This window comes from Oryctolagus cuniculus, chromosome 6 (assembly GCF_051225735.1).
Source record: "Oryctolagus cuniculus isolate XC-2025 breed Fujian yellow rabbit chromosome 6, ASM5122573v1, whole genome shotgun sequence".
Classification (NCBI taxonomy): Eukaryota; Metazoa; Chordata; class Mammalia; order Lagomorpha; family Leporidae; genus Oryctolagus; species Oryctolagus cuniculus.
This window is the reverse complement of record NC_142872.1, coordinates 90,916,646-90,934,066: the sequence shown is the minus strand read 5'-3', so window position 1 is coordinate 90,934,066 and position 17,421 is coordinate 90,916,646. Positions and strand designations below refer to the sequence as shown.

General features: G+C 36.7%; 1 protein-coding gene across 1 annotated transcript in view; it reads left to right on the top strand.

Annotated features, from left to right (window-relative positions):
- CYP7B1 (cytochrome P450 family 7 subfamily B member 1) overlaps window positions 1-17,421 on the top strand; it is a 206,733-nt gene that overhangs the window by 150,163 nt on the left and 39,149 nt on the right. The window lies entirely within an intron of this gene.

Sequence of the window (17,421 nt, the reverse complement as noted above, 5' to 3'; positions counted from 1 at the left end):
TTATCTATCCTAGTGAGTTTATGATAGTATATCATTTTAGTTTTTAATCTGAATTTTCCTAAAGACTAATTTCATGTGCTCATTAGCCATTCACATATCTTCTTTGGTGAAATATTTATTCATATATTACAAATTTTATATTGGATTTTTGTCTCCTTGCTGTAGAATTTTAATACTTCTCTCTGTATTCACCCCTAAATTTTAGGGATATTTCTCTGCCCACAGCATCTGTATACATGTAAGCTGTTCATTTCTTTTATACTCGTACTTTGAGATCAAATCTGAAAATAACAAGATAGAATTTTTTCATTCTGAGAAGCAAGGAGATTGAATTATAAGTGTTCATTACCTATCATCAAACAAATATTTTCAAGACTTACCTGAAAGTTCTCAAATTCATAGAATGGTCCTGTGTAAATACAACAGTAGCTTCTTTTTTCTTAGCTTCTGTTATATTTTTAGAGAAGAAGAAAAAAAAAAAAACACCTTCTATATACCTATAAGAGTTTGTCAAAAATCCAGCTGTTTCTAAGGAGTAGAAGGGAAGTATCTGAGGATCTAGAAGGCAAGAGCCACTAGAACTCTAGCTTTCTTTAATTCTTCTTTTCTCATGGAAGTTAACATGTATGCCTTCTGAGGAGTTGTTTGTGGAAGAAATTAGTTATTGACATTGATACCACTTTTTCCAGGTCTACACACACCCACGTACACAGACACACACTACACACACTCACACACATATATATGTACATTTATACTTGGTTATTTCTGCCAGTTCTCACAAATCCAGCCCCACCAAGAAGTTAATAAAGTAATGTTGGAACAATACAGTGAAATAACAAAATCCCTTACTCCAACCTGGAATTGTAAATGTGACTTGTATAGCTATAGAACACATCATCTTTTCCTCTTTCCTGACTTCTAATACTTGCTTTCCCTAACATCTATCTATTCTCATTTCCATAAATACAAATAAACTAGGAAAATGTTTTTATTTCACTCAGCATGATGTGTTCCAGATTCCTCCATTTTGTTGCAAATGACCGGATTTCATTGTTTCTTACTGCGGTATAGTATTCTAAAGAGTACATATCCCATAATTTCTTTATCCAGTCTACTGTTGATGGGCATTTAGGTCGGTTCCAGGTCTTAGCTATTGTGAATTGAGCTGCAATAAACATTAGGCTGCAGACCGCTTTTTTGTTTGCCAATTTAAATTCCTTTGGGTAAATTCCAAGGAGTGGGATGGCTGGGTTGAACAGTAGGGTTATCTTCAGGTTTCTGAGGAATCTCCAGACTGACTTCCATAGTGGCTTGACCAGTTTGCATTCCCACCAACAGTGGGTTAGTGTCCCTTTTTCCCCACATCCTCGCCAGCATCTGTTGTTGGTAGATTTCTGAATGTGAGCCATTCTAACCGGGGTGAGGTGAAACCTCATTGTGGTTTTGATTTGCATTTCCCTGATTGCTAATGACCTTGAACATTTTTTCATGTGCCTGTTGGCCATTTGGATTTCCTCTTTTGAAAAATGTCTATTGAGGTCCTTGGCCCATCTCTTAATTGGGTTGTTGGTTTTGTTTTTGTGGAGTTTCTTGATCTCTTTGTAGATTCTGGTTATTAACCCTTTATCTGTTGCATAGTTTGCAAATATTTTTTCCCATTCTGTCGGTTGTCTCTTCACTCTCCTGAATGGAAGGGGAGAGGGAGTGGGAAAGGGGAGGGTAGTGGGTGGGAGGGACGGTATGTGGGGGAAGCCATTGTAATCCATAAATCGTACTTTGGAAATTTATATTCATTAAATAAAAGTAAAAAAAAAAGAAAATGTTTTTATTTACAAATGTTACTCCAAATATCTTTAGCAACAAAAAAAATTTAAAATTGGTTGTCAACTCTACAGGAAATAAACTTAAATATACTTAGTTGTATATCAAGTTTTATTCCTGGAGTCCTTAAAGAAAAAATACTTAAAATATCGGGGATCATGGCTTTAATTAGCCAAGAGAGGTAGGTAGCTCATTTAACATGACTATTGTCGGCAACTGACCAGAAGCCAAGGACAGGTTCAACAAAGGAGACTGAGAAGACTCAGGTACACACCTTTAAGGCATCTAGAGGGAGAGACTGCTCAGCCAAACTCCAACAGGCACAAGGCACTACAGACCAGGAGAATGCACCTGGGTACTAGGCACTACGGACCGGGGAGAGAGGCTGAGCAACCTCTGCTTAGAGTCTGAGGGTCCACTTATATACAATTTTTGGAGGGCCACCCCAACCCTGTGCCGCCCTCCCAGGGTCTTGTAGTCATAGCAATGCTGCCCTCCTAGGCCCCATAGTCCTAGTAGAAGGGTTACATAGTTGTAACAACGGTCTGTGGTTAGGCCATTTCCTCTTGCAGGGCAGCTTAGAGTGCAGCTTCTTGTCCTTCCTAATTCCCTGACAACTATGTTCCTACCCAGTTACTATGTGGTCAAGTTCACCAGCCCTACTGGCATACACCAAGTCTTATTCCCAAGGTGAAAGGAAGCTGAGGATCATGAGACACTGACAAAAATTTTCATCATGAAAGAAAAATAATATAACAAAAAACAGATAGAGATTTAGTGACAATTGATAATTGAGGAAATGGGAAAAAAATCCCGAATAACTAGATGTATCAGACTGAGAAAGATAAAGGAAGAAACTACATTTATGAATTAAGAACAAACACAAAACAGTTTTTAATAAGATGTAACAAGAGAGCACAAACGAACTCTCGAAAATTAAAAATCTAACAGCAGAAATAATCTGAAAGGGATAAAGTCAAGAAAATCTGTAACTAGAGCAAAAGAAAAACTGATGGGAAATAGAGAGGAACTATATGAAAATCGTTGGACCATATGTCTGGCCATATTGAGAATTTAGAGAATACTGAAAGAGATTGATATGAATTAGGGATGAGTACATAGAAAGTAAAACAAGCACAAAAAGCAAGAACATTGTCTACAGTATAACTAATGAAAACTGATTCCACTAAAGTGGGAGGGTATAGGTAAACAAGAGTAATATAAACAAAGGACCCTATTGCTTAAAATATACAAGCAGTTATCTCTAATAGAAGTTTTGAATTTTTAAAACGTAGTGATTTATGTATTTGAATATGATGCTGTGCCTTCTATGTTCCATGTTCCAATATTGGTGATTATGGATTTCCTGAATATGCATGAAGCAGTCATACACTTCATTTATACCATGACTTTAAAATCACCCACCAGAGTTAGGAACTAATATTTGGAAAAAGACGATGTTTTCTCTTTCAAAATGCCCTCTAACTCATGACAAGATCAAAACATTTCCTTTCTCAGAGCCATGGGCTGTGTTACAAAGGTAAAGAAAATATTGGCTTTTACTATGTTAATAATTAATCCAATATTATAATATAGTTATGAATTACTTCATTATGTAGCAGGTATAACATGGCCTTCTAGCTTTTTGTTAGTTTTCCACCTCAGCAAACTAGAGTACCCTTGAATTGTCCTTGCTATGATTCTGATAGGCTGTTTGATCATTTTAGTGTTGGCATGGAGAATTTAAAACTTTATTTCTTCATCGGCTTTTATGCCATTTGATAACTGTACATTATTTATACATCATTGGCATTGATCTCTATATTCATGACCAGAACTTTCTGGGTGAGTCCTTCATTACAATGTAGTTTCCACAAAACTGTGTGTTCTAATGTTTGATTAAACATTTCAATATCAAATGACTTAATCAAATGTAAGAAATGATGAGTTAATAGAATTGATATCTTTTCCATGGAGTCCAATCAAATCCCATCTGTAAAGTAAATTAGCAGCTGATCATCTAAGAAATTACAAATGCAGTTGCATGGTTTTCTCTTTTAATTAAGGAGTTGAAATAACTTTCAATTATGAATCGGTTTTCCACTTTTAGAATTGTCCAGGCTGTTTAAGCATTTTTGTCTGCTTTTCTCCCAAGATCAGGTGTTCCTCTGAGCCAGTTTTGTTCCAAGTGCATTCACCCAGAGAATGCAAAAAGCCTGAAAAGGTTCAGTTTCTTTCAAAGTAGGCAGGTGATTCTGGTGCCTAATCCCTAACCAGCAGATCATATATGGCAGTTCTTAATAAACTCTAAATTAGGCAAATAAAGGAAATGTTAAAGCAAATGAATATCTTAAAATTTGGTTCTCTTTCGGAAAGACAAGTCAAAAGAGAGGCACGGTTGGATTTGTTTTTTAGATGATCCAAAGTAGGGATGAGAAGACAATAATAGAAAAATCTTAGCAGCTAACATTTTCAGTGTTTATTATGTGCACTTGTAGATTTCAGTCCTTTACATTCATCAAGTTATTTCTCACACAGAGAAAGTACAGTACCATATCCATTTTAGACACAAGAAAAAAGGCAAAAATAGGCTAACTAAATTGGCCATTGTCACCAAGCTAGGTTGGCAGAAGCTGGAATCTGAGTTACACAGTATGCTTTAAGTGTCCTAGTTCAGTGTGGTGGAAGTAGTCAGGATATTATTGCAGTAACGCACAAGAGAAAGGGTGAGGGCTGAAGCTGTGTCTTATGAACCCAGAATCAAGTTCATAAAGAAGCGTTTTCCAGTTTCAGTGGCATGGTTGTTCACTGGCTCATTTCTTGAGCTCAGTGGAGTTTTAAATGGCAGGGTTTTTTTTTTTATTTGTTTTTAAATTTATTTATTTTATTTGAAAGTCAGAGTTACAGAGAGAGAGAGAAAGATCTTCTATCTGCCGGTTCACTCCCCAAATGGTCACATCTGCTGGAGCTGAACCAGGCTGAAGCCAGGAGGCAGGAGGCAGGAGCCAGGAGCTTCTTCTGGGTCACCCAAGTGGGTGCAGGGGCTCAGGAATATGGGCCACCTTTCACTGCTTTCCCAAGCACATTAGCAGGGAGCTGGATTGGAAGCAGGGCAGCCAGGACACGAACTGGCACCCATATGGGATGCTGGTGTCACAGGTAGCAGCTTAACCCAATATGCCACAATACTAGCCCCTAAATAGTAGCTTTAAAAATATATAATTTGACACTATTTACATGGCTCCAACCTGGATGCCCCTCCCAACATGAAAAAAAGAACAAAACAAAACAAAAAGCTTAATTATGGACTTTTACTGGTGAAATCCTACATTGATATGATTTGACATGTCATTCAAAGAAGGATTTATAAATCACTTGCTTCATCAGGGCATAAGTATAAATCTGCTAATGGAATATAGTTACAAGTTACCTTCTACAGACAAATCTTTATCTAGATCACAGAATTGCATAGATGAGCTGATGTCTAAAAATTCAATTGCTATGTGACTTGATGAGTCGTGCTCTATGCTGGGAAGATATATTCAGTCACGTTCACATTGGTCTTGCTCTGATTCCCCGCCTATAATGGAGAAATTTGTGAACATTCAGCATTGCTTGCTTTTACATTGCCATTATATTTAATGCTTTGATCAAAAGTGCTTGAACAGTGACTATATTTGCTATGAGGAAATTAAACCAAGTTTTAAGTCAAGTGCCTTCCAGATAGAGCCAAAATATTTCAAGAATAAAGGCTTTATTTACTATATTTCAGAAAGTTTGCCAGGAAATGGAATTAAAAATATTTATTTTGAAATAAAGACTTTTAAATCCATAATTTTTTCATAATATGCAATTTTCAAAGATTTATTTATTTATTTTGAAAGGTAAAGTTACAGAGAGAGAGGAAGAAACAGAGAGAGAGAGAGAGATCTTCCATGCACTGGTTCACTTCCCAGATAGCCACCATGGCCAATGCTGGGCCAGTCCGAAGCCAGGAGCCAGGAGCTTCAAATATGGCCAGAGCCCAAACACTTGGACTGTTTTCTGCTGCTCTTCTCAACCCATTAGCAGGAGCTGGATGGGAAATGGACATGAACTAACACCCATATAGGATGCCAACATTACAGGGGGAGGCTTTATACACTATACCACAATGCTGGCCTCCATAATGTGTATTTTCCATGAGCTCTTTGAAGACCATTTTTATGCATGGATTTCAAAAATATTTTGCACAAAAATAAAATTAACCTTAAAAATATTTACTTGAGAGGCAGAAAGACAGAGAGACAGAGATTTCCCATATACTCGTTCACACCTCAAATGCCTGCAATGGCCTCAAGTTAGGAGTCCAAGCCAAGAATTAGGATCTCAGTGCAGATCTCCTTCATCAGTGGCAGAAACCCTACTTCTTGAACCATTACCTCCTGGCTCCCAGGGTGCATATTGTAGGAAGTTGGAATAAAGGAAGCATCTGGGACAAGAACTCCAATATAGGATATGAACCATCTAACTTAATCACTAGGAAAAATGCCCACCTCAATTTATCTTTTAATTCAATTTTCTATGAACTTTTTGAAGTTCTCACATATTATAGATCTTTCTAAAGTGATCTCTAAAACAGCATCAACAGACCTTTCTCAAGTGGTATAAAACTAACCAAAGAGCAGAGAGTGGAATCACTAACATCTAGAGATTTTTCATGTACTTATTGTGAGGCAGAGATTGTATGAACACCAGATGCCAATCACATACCGCCAACGGATTTGCAAGATTATAAAACTAGGGGGAGGGGGTGGCAGGGACAGGGGAGGAAATGAACATTAAGCGCAGGGTACAATAGAGATTACTTATCCTAATGAATTACATAATTTTTCCAGACAGGGTTGGATTAATGTTCATCCTGAAAAGAGATTGTAGTAGATCTGACTCCTGTAGTAAACAAATATTAAGAAGATTATTTATGTTCCACATATGAAATTAGAATCCAAAAGAATACATGACTTATCACATATGAGGGGGAAATTAACTTAATCCCTAGCTGTACACATGAGATGCCCTAAGATAAGGGAGTAGACTGTGTGCTCTGTGTCACAGGTTTGATCCTATGAATAGAACTTTGAATAGAACTTCAGGATCTTCAATCGTCACAGTCTGACAGTTGCACCCAATCCTCCCTCCCATTACTGACCCAGAAATTGACTCTGCCTGCCTTATTAGCATGTCAACTGGATCCTGATGAGAATAATGGAGTATTCCCACATGATGCTGTGTGTCCACACTTTGTATAGTTACAGCATTTGACTCTCATCGTGTGCTCCTTATTCTCAGAATGCAAGTGGGGGGAGCCCTGCTCGTCCTTATAGCTAATTTGAGGCTGATTCACCCTTCACTCAACTTGGGAACCTTGAGCTCATTTTTAGAATCGTTCATTGATTCACTCACAGTGTTTAGAAAACAGTGCCTTTGGGTGGGAGGGAAGTTATGGGGGGGACACTGTAATCCATAAGCTGTACTTTGAAAATTTGTATTTGTTAAATAAAAGTTAAAAAAAAAGAAAACAGTGCCTTCTGCACATGGATTTAATTTTTAGCACTGAAACATCATTTCTTTATTATAAAAATCAGCAATGCACTGCATTTATATTTCCATAATACTTAGAAAAATAGTAATATGTGATCATGGCTATAGTTACAGACTACTTTATTCTTGATGTTATATTATGAATAAATTTCTCTGAAAAGTGAATACAAGTACAGTCACACGTCACTTAATGACAAAGATAAATTCTGAGAAATGTGTTATTAGATGATTTCATTATTGTGGAGGCATCATGGAGTTTACTTATTCAAACTAAGACAGTTTCATCTTTGGGCAAATCTGTCTTTGGGGACTAATGTTATATATGCAGTCTGTTGTAGATCAGTAAAGGCTTATGTCATACATGACTGCATTGATGGACTCTCTGAGGTAAATGCTATGCAACAACCACATCCTCCACCACTCCCTGTGCCTCTACCTGTGATGGACTCAGCCTGGACAATCTTCACAGTCTTCACATCATGCCCTTGCTTCTCCATACTCCTCACACGGTGCTGTCCATAGACACCATCAGCTCAGCCCACCCAGGTCCTTGTAGTCAGGGAGAAGCTCTATCTATGGCTTAGTTCCTCATCTTCATGAGTTATGTTCATCCACAGACCTTGCATGATGTGCTCTAATGTGCCTCTCTTGTTGGGGTTACAGATGAGAAATTTCTAGAACAGGTTCTCAAACTTCATGGACAAGTATAAAGGAATCTAATCTATTGCACTCATTAACACTCCCTCAGCTCTTTTAGGTTCTGCTCATCAAATGGGAAAATTCCCCTTAATAAATGTATAAAGGATGATGCTAGTCTCTACATAACTACTGTGGAGATCAGCTCTTCCATCCTGGAGGAGTTCCAGGACAGCATAAAAGAGCCTAAACTCTCTTAAGGGACCAAGCTTTGTGCCAAAAGTGAATTCATTGCTGAAGCTACAGTCTTCAACTTGATATTCCCATTACCATCCAACAGTAGGTTTTCTGCCTTTTAAGTCCCTGTTGCCAATAACCTTTTTACTGCACAAGGGATATCACATAGTAGAATTTGCCTTAGGCCACTTTCTTTTCTGTCTGCCATAATCCACCAGTAATCAAACATTTCTCCTTCACTTGTGTATTTCATGACAAACTGTTTCCTTAGTGTCTGGTATCTCAAATAATTTCACAATGTTTGGATTATTCCAGACCTTCGTTATTTTTTACTTTATTAGAGACTCTGGAGGCTAAAGGATCTCTGCTGACTCTTGTTGTTAATGATCTATACAATCATTTCTTGCCCCATCAGCAAGTGCTGGGCTAACTGCACATTGGCACAGGTGCCTTTGTCACTGATGTTGAGGAGCCTGTAGTTGTCTATATGATTCCCTCCTTGATAGATGTGACCAAGCAGCCCTGCAACATGTTGTACAATTTTTCATTACTTGTATATGAAAGTAATTGACTTTTGTATATTAATGTTGCATCCTTCAACCTTTAATAGCTTATTAGTTTCAAGATTTTTTTGTTATTGATTTTTTTAAGATGTTCTATTTAGGCAGTCATGTCATCTGTGGGAAAAGACAATTTTATTTCTTTCTTCCCTATATATTTATATATCTCTTTTACTTATTTTCCTTATTTTACTGCATTAGCTAGAATTTCTAGTACAATGTTTAGTAGGAGTGATGAACTGGGCATCCCTTGTTCCTGATCTTAGTGAGAAAACACCTATTTTATAACCACTAATTATACTATTAGCTACATGATTTTTATAAATGTCCTTTTTCAAGCTGAGGAATTTTCCTTCTTTTTTAAAAAAAGATTTATTCATGTATTTGAAAAGCAGAGTTATAAACAGAGAGGCAGAGAGAGAAAGAAACAGAGACAGAGATTTTTCATCTGTTGGTTCAATCTTCAAATGGCAGCAATGGTGCAAGGCTAGATTAAGTCAAAGCCAGGAGCCTGCAACTCCATCCTGGTCTCCCACATAGGTGGCAGGAACCCAAGTACCTCAGTCATCTCTGCTTCTCTCCCAAGGGTCTTAGCAGGGAGCTGGATCAGAAGTGGAACAGCAAGGACTTGAACCAGCACCCATGTGGGACATCAGCATCGCAGGTAGCAGCTTAATCTGCTGTGCCACTAAGCTGACCTGGAAATTCCCTTCTATTTCTAGTTTCCTCAGAGTTTTATCAGGAATGACTATTGGATTTTAGTTGGACTCTTAAGTTTCTTTTGTTTTTTATTTCATTGTGGCAAGAACACTTAACATGAGATCTATCCTCTTAACTAGTAAATTTCAAAGTGTACAATAAGTTGTTGACTACAGGTGCAAAGTGGCAGGGCAGATCTCTAGAATGAATTCCTCTTGCTTGACTAAAACCCTAGGCCTACTTATTAATATAATTTCACCTACCCCAGTCCCTGATACTACCATTCTACATTTTGAGTCTATGAATTTGACTATTGTAAATATTGCATGCAGTGGAATTATGTAGTATTTATTTTTCTGTAACTGGTTTATCTCATGTAGTATAATGTCCTTAAGGTTTATCCATGCTGTTGCAGATTGTAGATTTCCTTCTTTTTTAAGAATTAATTGGAGCTGGCACTGTGGCATAGTGGATTAAGCCTCTGCCTACGGAGCCAGAATCCCATATAGGTGTCAGTTCATTTCCTGGCTGCTCCTCTTCTGATCCAGGTCTCTGCTGTGTTTTGGGAAAGCAGTAGAAGATAGCCCAAGTGCGTGGACCCTTGCACCCACGTAGGAGACCCAGAAAAAGCTTCTGGCTCCTCGTTCCTGACTTCGGATCTGCTCAGCTCTGGCTGTTGCAGCCATCTGGGGAGTGAATCAGCAAATGGAAGGTCTCCGTCTTTGTCTCACTCTGTAACTCTGCTTTCAAATAAATAAATAAATAAAATCTTTAAAGTGAGAGAGAGACAATGAGAGGAGGACAGAGAAACTCCAATCAAGTTATGTCTCCTTATGTCTTTAAATTCATAAGCACTACTTTGCCCCTTAAAATTCAGATTAAAAAAGATATTTACTTATTTATATATTTATTTGAAAGGCAGAATTACAGAAAGAAAAAGAGAAGGAGATATTCCATCTGCTGGTTCAATCCCCAAATGGCCAAACAGTTACTCTGGCCAGGCTGAAGCCAGGAGCCTAGTACTCCATTTGGGTCTCCCATATGGGTTGCAGGGGCTCTAGAACTTGGACAATTTTCTGCTGATTTCCAAGGAGCATTAGCAGGGAGCTGGATCAGAAATGAAGCAGTCAGGACTTAAGCTGGTGCTCACATGAGATTCTGGCACGGCAGGTAGCGGCTGAACCTGCTGTGCCACAATGCCAGCCCCAACAGACTTTCAGTAAATGTTTATTGTTTAAGAAAGGAAATGCAAATCTAGATATTTTTATAAATGGAGCCTAATTGTACTACTCTAATTGGTCATTAATTATTAACTGATTATCAATCATTTAAAGCAAATAAGAAACTACCATAAAAATCTCAGTTTCTGCTTTCTGGTCTGGCACATGGAAGCTGGAAGGCATCGCTTCCATCTTCACAAGAAGAAAGATAAACAAACTGAAAATCCACAGCTCTTTTTAGATCCATCAGAGAATTGATGTCACAGGGCAAACTATTGCCTGAAAGGTAGAGAGACAGGAAAATACAGAGAATCTCAACTTAATGGGGACAGAAACTGTTGCTGGAGCCATCAATGGGTAGAACATTTGAAGGGCAGTTGACTAATTGCTGGAAATAGAGAGAGGACTAGTTTGAAATATTAAAATGTCCTAGGAGCCCTACTTTATTGGTGGTCATCAGATACACCAGAAGAAATAGATTAATAAAATATATAACTATTAAAGAAAGTGCATTGGTAATTTGTAATCTTCCAACACAGAAAGCAGCAAGCCTAGGTGGTTTCATTTGTGAATTCTTGAACATTCAAAGACAAAAGAGATACCAATGCTCTATAATCTCATCTAGAAAATAGAAATACTTTCTAACTCATTCTATGAGGCCAACATTGCCTAATATCAAGACCAAATACATCATAAGATGAAAATTACAGACCAACATCTCCCATAAATATAGATACAAAAATCCTCTACAAAATAATTGCAAATTGACATCAACACTGTATAGAAATAATTATAAAACATGAGCAAGTGAGATTTGTTACACATATATGAGGCTGCTTTAACATTTAAATAAAAGTACCGTATAATTCTTCAGTCCAACTTCTGGGTATTTCTCCAAAACCATGAAATCAAGATCTCAAAGGGATATTAGCGTATCAGGTTCATTGCAGTGCTACCCTCCGTAATAAATATATAGAAACAATCTAAATGTGGTAGACACACACAATGGAATACAATCAATTTTTAAAAAAATAATTTTATTTATTTTTGAGAGGTAGAGTTAGAGAGAGAGAGAGAGGGAGAGACAGAGAGAAAGGTCTTCTATCCACTGGTTCACTCCCTCCTTCCCTATAGAAACAATTGCTGGGGATGAATGGTGACAAGTAAGCCTACAAACTTGCAACCATTAACAACCTCACCCCAACTCCTACTTTTCAAAAGTAGCTTTTGCAGTCACCAGTCCTGCCAGAGTGTCCCCATCCTTCATCCCATTGTACACAGCTGCCAGGCTTCCTGTGATCCCTGATTCAGAGCAGGTGTGGGTCTGAAGCCAGCTAACCCTGGAGGTGACCTCAGCCCTGAGCTGGTGTCTGCCAGGCCTGTTCCCTCCTTTAGATCTGCCATTAGTAACATCTCCCTTGATAACTCTCTTAGGGATTGCATCAGGGTCAGGAAGGGCTGTTGGCCCCATTCTGTCAGCACTCTGAATGCTGCAATGGGAAGGACTTGGTCACCACTTTTCCCCTCTTGCTCCAATCATTGGGTGGGAAATGCAGACTCTTAGACTTTATCCAAAAAAACCACATGAACACAGCCCATCTGCATCTATCCTCAATGTCCTTCAGCAGAGTGACTCTATACTGGCTTTAGTGTAAAACTTAGTCTGTTTTGTATAAATATTAAATAAAATTTAAGAGTCTTTCTCTTCCTTTCTGTTGTGCAGGTGTTCACACTGGTCCTCTTTAGCTTTTCTGGGTGTCTCCTCAGTTAGATCTTTGGGTAGAGCCCATCCCTTACTGAAGTGTTCTCAGCTGTGATTCCAGTTTTCTCCTAATGCACTCAGGAAGGGAGCTGAAATTCGATCCAGGTACTTGGGCCCCTTCCACCCATGTTGGAGACCAAGATGGATTTCCTGGCTCCTGACTTCAGACTGACTCACTTCAGCTGTTGTAGGCATTTGGGGAGTGAACTAGTGGGTGAAAGATTCTCTCTCTCTCTCTCTCTCTCTCTCTCTCTCTCATGTGTGCATGCACTCTTGCTCTTGCTCTTTTTCTGTCTGCTTTTCAAATAAATAAACAAATCCTTTTCTTAAAAAATAATAGAATTTAGTCATAAGAGTCACTATGAAGCAAATTACATTTTCCAAAGTAAGCTATGGAAAGATAAGACAGAACAGCAATGAAATCCTGTCTTTCTCAACAAAATGGGTGCAACTGTAAATCATTATACTTAGTGAAATAAGCCAGTCCTGAATAGACAAATACCATGTTTCCCCTGTTCTGTAGTAACTAATAGAGTCTAAAAAAGTAATGTATAATTATTTGCATTGCAATCTGCATAAAATTATTCCTGTTCATAAATTGTTGAGAAGAAATGACTTAGTCTAAATGAACTATTATCTTGTAACGACACAGAAAATGTTTAGATGTTACATCATCATTGATTCTATTTCTTTGAAAGAAAGTACGATTGACTAATTGACCAAAAAAAACTGTATATGAGTGAAATGGTCATTTTTCCATTCAATTATTGTTTATAGCCTTTGTCTATATTTCTAGTAAACTAGATTTTTTTTTTGCTTTTTACTTGTTAAACTTCTTATTCTATGAAGTGTTAAGCCTTTTTACTGAATTATAAATTTTAAATATGTTATCTCAAAAACTAAAAAAAAATTAAAAAGGAAAGAGTGTGGATGGGAGGTAGGGAAGAAGGGAATATGTTCTTAGACTTATATCTACAAATCACATTGAATCTCTTGAAAAGTAATTAAATTAAAATGAAAAAAAGAAAATACCTACCAAAAAAACCTTCCTGATTCAACAAAATTTGTTCAAGATCAAGATTATAAGTATTACAGATACTATAATGCCCATCAATTATATAGTTTCTGAAATTATAACTATATATACATGAACACACTCACAAACACACAAATCCTCATTAATTCAGAAAAATATAAATTGCTAAGTCATTGCTACAAATAATATACAATTATTTATTCAAAGACTTTGAGGAGATACTTTTTTATTTTTTCTAAATTGATGTGCAGGTATAAGGGTAGCTCACCACTTAGTTAAGAGCTTATTACAATAACCTAGGCACTTAGCCTACAATGATTACAGGAAAGAGGGAAAAGAAGAAATTACTACGGCAGGTATGGGTTGTGGTGGAAAGCATTGGGCTGTATATGTCTATGGGAACATTGTGCAACAGATCACTAACCAAATATTTTACGTATTTATTTAACTACAAGTGTGATATATATAAACTTCAGCTATTGTGAGAAGCCAAATACTCTTGTCAGTCCAATCTTTTAAATTATTTTAAACTAATGGGAAACGTCTTAAACATGTTTTATAGTTTATAATTGTTCTCTGTTGATTATTCTCCAATACTTTCTTCCAGATTAATCTGAACTGTACCAATATTTTACACATTTAAGATGTACTCTATAACTTGTATAGTAGAAATTACAAGTCCTGATGCAATTTTGTATCCTTAGAACTTGAATTTAATTATTGAGAACATTTGTATGTTCTAGCCATACTTTTTATAGTTTCTTAGATGTGTCTTGGTAGTCCCTTAAATAGGAAGAAGAAGATTTGAGGGAGTGCATATTATTTAAATGAGATTAAGTGGAAGTATGACTAATGACTCATAATTGCTGTAGGACTTACTTCTTTTATGCTTTGGAACTTGATCCCCCAATAAATATTAGGCATCCTTGATATTCTCACTTGGTGGTGGATAACAGACATTTTGTTTTCAAAGTCACAGGGCATGAGAGAAGCAAACAGCAGTATTTGCATTGTGCCGTGTGTCAACAGGCCTTTCTGGAGCATGTTTGTGATGTCTTTCCTCCCTAAATACATATTACAAATATACTGATGAAGACAGATTTCTGTTATCTATCTTCAATGGGTCCTAAGTCGAACTAGGACACTAGGACAATATTTTTTCCCGAAAATATGCACAGTTTTGACATGGTGTTTAATAGTCTTAAGCTTACTGCTGCCAAAATAAACACAGCTGTAAGAAATGATGATCCTCTGTTCTTTGTAATAATAAAGTAGCTTCCTAATGTGCTTCCCTAACTCTGGATGTTGAGTTAATATTCCCCTAGATCTCTGAGCCCCAACCACCCCCCACCCCGTGGAAACTCCATGAAGAATACAGCTTTTGACTGAATGACAGAGCATAGAGGATGAAATTAGTTGCATTAAATTAGAATATGACAAAAAGCCTTTCTAAATCTTTGTCACAATACAACATTCAAGCATTAAACCAAACAGAGTAAAAGTAGACCATGGAAGAGAGTTAATGTGGAAAAGAAAATTTTTGTGAACTAGATCACATTGATGATTTTAAAATGTCAGTGATAAGAAGTATGTGAGCTAAGGCAGTTTCTCACTTGAGAATCCTACTCTGCAATCATAGTGCAGTTTCTTCTTATTGAATCTTGTGTATAACATGAACTGGTGCAGTAGCTTGTTATATTTCTCAAAAACACAAATCTCCCCTTGCTTAGATGCTGCATTCAAAAAATTTGGGGAAAAGTGTAAAGAATAAGAGCTATATGTGTCTATTCTAAGTTTTTGTATTTGAATTAGTATTAAATAAAATCATCTTCTGAAAAGGGAAAGCAAAATCATTCCTTCTATCACAAGTCCAATTCATTTTTAATTTTTAATCCTTGAAAAATCTGATGTTTATTTTTTAAATTTAATTCTCTCATGTTGAATTGTGGAGAAAGAAAAGATTCTGATAGAGTTAATCTACCTACATGAAAGTCCATGCTGGTATGATCATAATCTTGATCTTTGATTAGGTCTGAGCTAGTAATATCTTGTGATTAATCAAAATGGGTTACACTGCCTTTAGTATAAGTCATCCTCACAGATGGGCCAGAGAATCAGGGTTCTTTTGAATATTTGTTTTAATCTGTTTTAGGATAAAATGGTTTTTTTTGCTTTTATTTTTATTTTTGTTTTTGTTTTGTTTTGTGTGTGTTGGTCCAGAGCAGAGCAGGGGATAAACTCTAGATCAGCTTGCCAAATAAATGCCTAGGAAGAAGTTTAAAGGGCAATTCTACTGAGATTATAGATTTTAGAAACAGAAGAAACTCATCTAACTCGTCGTATTATAAAGGATGCATCCTATGTTTTAAAAGTTGTCAAATTGTTATTAACATTTAACAAAGAATCTTATTCATTTGTAGTGTTGAATAAAAGATTTCAAAGATGAATATATTAGAGTATACATCTCATGGAAATAACATTGAGGTTTTTATTGTCTTCAACAGCTTAAGAGATTTTTCAAGATTATTAATTACCCCTCTTCTGATTATGCAGTTCCAGTCTAATTGACATCTGATAACAAAGAGCTTTGCTTTGGCAGTTACACATCTAACACCCAGAGCACAGCGGGAGCTCTCAGATTCACACACAGCAGTGTTTACTGAAGGTGTTTGTCAGTTCAGGCGGTAAGCTGCTTTGAAGGGGTTTTTTTATCAGGTTCCCAGACTGACTGAAATGTTCCTAGAGCTTCAGGTGCAGCTCCAAGACTTGCATCCTCATGCACAGCTTGCCCTTGGGTAATTTCATGATTTAGGAAATTTTTTTTGCCCTCCAGGCCTTGAGATTTCCCTACCTGTAAAAATGAGGGATCGGACTAAGGTCCCCACAGTGCCAACTAGGTCTTAACTCTGTGATCAATCAATTCAGTGAAAAATTGTGCAATAAACACTTTAATACAACTTGCACATTATAAAGAACACACCTCTGTTTATTACATTCAGTACTTAAGTGGTTCTTAAGAACTGTGAATCCTATAATGTATCATCTCTCTAAGCCTTCAATATGTAATATTGAGGATATCTTAAGATTAATTTAAAAATAAACTCGTACTCTTAATTGTGGCAAGACCTAAATGCCTGCATGAAGTTTTTGTTAAAAATGAAGTAAGGTTAGTTTGATTGGCTCAATACATATAAAATCACAGTGCTAATGTAAAACAAAATAGTAACCTAATTTCCAACAAGCAACTTAACTAAAATTTGGATCTGGCCTGGCCCATAGCATACCACCAGGCACGTTGCAGACAACCACAAGTGCTAGTCAAAACTAAGTTTGGGTTTTATTGACTAAATTTGTCAAGCAGCATTTATAACATGACTGTGAAAAAAAAAAAAAAAAAAAAAAAGAACAAACAAACCAGAAACCAAGAAGCTGACCATGACCATTTGTTTTTACCAGCATTATACTAAACTGACAATTTCACAGAATGAATTGTATGAGAGTTGATTTAGTTTCCTAGAGTTCCCCTTCGTCACAGCATTACAGGTCTACAGGTGCCTATTTATGATGATGGAAATTGAACATGAAAGAAATAAAACGGAATGTGACTGCTCTGTCAAGTAGCCATTTGGGTCTTGCAAGACACAATTTCTCAAGAAAGTTGCTCACCAAAACTTGTGAATTGAACTGTCTGCATGAGAACCATACATATTGGAGCAGCAAAGAACCACATGTCTATGATTATATAAGAATTCTTGAATTAAGGAATTAGAAGAAGCTGTGCAATTCATGCAATCCATTTCTTGACTGGATGAATGGATGAATAAGTAGCACATGTATTACAATAAAATGATTTGATTTTTTTTTGTA